We start from the raw sequence: 3,669 nt of genomic DNA, 5'->3' as shown, positions 1-3,669 counted from the left end.
CGCTGTATAATTTTTTCTTATTTTCATTCCGGGAACTATTGGAAACTGAAGAACAACTTAGCTTCGTGTAAACAAAAAGATTTTCAAGTCTTACTCTGTGATAACAGTGAAATTATGTAACCTCTTATCATACAACAGAGGCTAAATAAAGGAGCAATGGATGACGTGAAACCTCCACCAACTAGGTGTGAAAAGTAAACCTCTGCCGAAACCCGGGATCGAACCAGGGACCTTTAGATCTTCAGTCTAACGCTCTCCCAACTGAGCTATTTCGGCTTACTGGTTCTTTCCTGACCAGCCATGTCAGGGCTCTAGACCGTCCCCGGCGGAGGGGAGAAGAGGAAGGGACGGGGGTGGTGGGAGAGGAAGGGGAAAAAGAGAGACAGAGACAGAGACAGAGACAGAGACAGAGACAGAGACAGAGACAGACACAGACACAGACACAGACACAGACACAGACACAGACACAGACACAGACACAGACACAGACACAGACACAGACACAGACACAGACACAGACACACAGACACACAGACACACAGAGACACAGAGAGAGGGAGGGAGGGAGAGAGGGAGAGAGGGAGAAAGAGAGTGTTAGTTTAGCCTGAACACTGAACCCAAACGCAATGAGAGAACAAATGTCAAGTGGGAAATTTTTAAAAGTTTAAAATAACGGACATGGTTCCAGATGTGACCCAATTTGAACAACTTCTCTAAATAGATGTTATCTCCTTCCTTACAGCACACTGAACCTGGATACAGAACGATTTAATCCTTGGGCTACTTTTTCTTTTGGAGATTTTGTTTCTCCTAGGTCACATGACAGGGAGCTCAAGGTATCTCAATTTCCCTTTAGCAAAGTACATTCTGGAATGGCAAACAAAGCATTGTACATCTAAATGTCTGAAATATTTGACCACATACATAGGGGGGTAATATCAAGTGCCAGTTCCCAGGCTACTGTCCCGCCGGAAGCTCTGCCAGTCCATAACTGACCTTGCCTGGCTTGACCATGGCTTGGTGAGGGGGAAAAAGTACTTTAAAAAAAGTCTTCAGTTGAAAATTCCTCATTAACAACTTCTTTCTTTCTGCTTTGTGTTGCTTTAGGGACCATACCCACATTCTGACCTTATGCAGGATTTTCCCTCTCTTGTTTTTAAATAATATTTCTGCTTAAATGTTGATTGTTTAGAGAAGACTTCTATAACAGCCTTATACAAAGTAGCACCTCAGGACTGGATGTGGTGACACACACCTTTAATTCCAGCACTTAAGAGCCGGTAGATCTCTGTGAGTCCCAGGTGAGCCTGGTCTAAATAGCAAGTTCCAAAACAGATAGCAAGAACTACATAAAGATCCCATCTCAAAAGAAAAGAGAGGAAAGAAGTAGCACTTCATACATATTCTACGTTTTATTAATCTACTTCTATTTTTTCCCTACAGAAATTGTCTTATTTAAGGACTCATCTAGATAAACATCTAATTGTATCTACATGGCACCTGTTCTCCTGTTCTAACCGTGTGTGTGTGTGTGTGTGTGTGTGTGTGTGTGTGTGTGTGTGTGTGTAGGCACAATATATACTTTTAATATAGGATCCTACTACATAGCTCCAAGGCTCCCCTGAAACTCTGGATTTTCCTACCTAGGTCTTTTAAGTGCTGGAATATGCACAGGTGTTTCACTGTTTATGTTTTCTGTCTTCCTTATAGAATTTGGGTTCCAGAGAGCAAAGGCTTCTTGTTTTCCTTTCCTGTTACATCATCTAGAAAACACATGGGGAGTACTCACTGTGTATTTGTGTAATGACTATATTAAGAGACTCAGGAGGGAGACTTGATTTGAGTGTAATATACTGTGGGAATTTCTGTTAGATATGTCTACCCAGCAGCAATATGCTTGCCTTTGTGTTCATTTCAAAGAACACAAAGTTTGCAGAGTTGTTCTAATCAAAGAATTTTTTTTTTAAAAAATGACATGATAGTTCTATTGCAGCTAGATTGAGAAATACCTGGAGCACCAGTGAAGCACAGCATTGAATCTATGACAAATTTTATAAAGAAGATGAGCTGAGGGGAGAAGACTCCCCTCATGTGAGCACCACTGTATCATGGGCTGTGGTTCCTGACAGACTAAAATGGGGAAAAGAAAGGAGCCAGATGACAACATCCTTCTCTGCTTCCTGACAAACAAAATGTGAGCAAGCAATGTCCTGCTGCCAGGGTCATGAGCAGGAGCTGGTCCACCACTATATCTCCCCAACACAGTAAACTGTTTGTCCTGAACTGTATGCCAAAACCAACTTTTCTTCCATTAAGCTTCTTCCTGTGAGGTATTTGATCAGAGCAAGGAGAAGTATGTGTGTGTGTGTGTGTGTGTGTGTGTGTGTGTGTGTTGTGTATGTGTATTATGACAGTATATGAACATAGCAGGTAAGTGAGAAATATACCTTCGTCAAAGATATTTTGTTTCAGACATGGGAAAATACAGCCAACTAAAACTTAGCAACCTTTTACCTAGGGAATCCTGTTAGGAATCCAATAGTATGATACATGTTGGGAAAATCTAGAGATGTGAGTAAATTACTGCACCTATCCTCCTAGAACCAAAAAAGAAGCCCAATATCAACTTTTGCATTTGGGAGGCAGCACATTCCTTACTTAGGTGTGCCATTCTAGCCACAATCTAGTGACTTAGAAAACTGCTCATTGGAATGACACCCAGAAAAGAAGGGTCTGCAACAGATCCAGTAAGGTATGGTATTGGGGGTATAGCTCAGTGGTAGAGCATTTGACTGCAGTAAGGTATGGTATTTTGAATGAAATCTCCCCCATAATCCAAGCATTCAAATGTTTGGTCCCCAGTTACTGACTGTTACTGGAGGAACTATATAACTACATGTACAGAGAGTTGTCTCCAAAGTGATTCCATGTACTGTCAAGTTGACAATCAAGATTTAACTATCACAATTCTACCCTTGTTAACTTGACACCAGAACATTATCTATCACCAGAATCTTATACCCATCTCATAATATGAAACATATTCAGCCCAATTTCAGAAGTCCCCACTATCTTTAGTCCCAACACTGTTCAAAATCATTAGTATAGAGTCACTTCTGTGATCCAGGCAATCTCTTAACTGTAAGCTCCTGTACAATCAAAATAAAATTGCAACATTCCGATAGACAATGGGACAGAATAAGCATTCACACTCCAAGGGGGAGGGATGAATGCATAACAGGAAAGATCAAAGCAAAGTAAGACCAAAGTACAACACAGCAAACACCAAATCCTACAACTTCAGGACAGTGCCTAGAGCTTGGGGCAGAATCACCTAGGCTCCAATAGAACTGAATAGCCTGCTCCTGCAGCTCTGAGTCCTGTAGCATACAGAGTCTTTGTCTTAGGCATGCTCCATTCTATGCCTTCAGATTTCCTTGACATATATTCCATAGTCCTGGCATTTTTAGTATCCCAGAGTCTTCAGTACAGCCTAAATTTTACCATCACAGCTTCTTCTAGGGGCATCCTTTCAGAGATTCTTACCCTTTCCCAACATTGTTTGACCTCAGTCTTTGAACAAGACTTCATGACCCTCCTCAATCTTGCATCTTTCCCGCCTTCCAAACCATCATCATCTAAACAATGCTACCAAATTCTCCTGCCAAT

General features: G+C 41.4%; 1 non-coding gene across 1 annotated transcript; it reads right to left on the bottom strand.

The window, feature by feature from the left end:
• Window positions 1–203: 203 nt before the first annotated feature.
• On the bottom strand, window positions 204–276 carry Trnaf-gaa6 (transfer RNA phenylalanine (anticodon GAA) 6). Its single transcript has one exon. It is a non-coding gene; the product is annotated as a tRNA-Phe (tRNA).
• Window positions 277–3,669: the final 3,393 nt, after the last annotated feature.

This window comes from Rattus norvegicus, chromosome 17 (genome assembly GCF_021556685.1).
Source record: "Rattus norvegicus strain SHRSP/BbbUtx chromosome 17, alternate assembly SHRSP_T2T, whole genome shotgun sequence".
Lineage (NCBI taxonomy): Eukaryota > Metazoa > Chordata > Mammalia > Rodentia > Muridae > Rattus > Rattus norvegicus.
The sequence above is the reverse complement of the archived record's forward strand: the minus strand, read 5'-3'. Positions and strand labels throughout refer to the sequence as shown.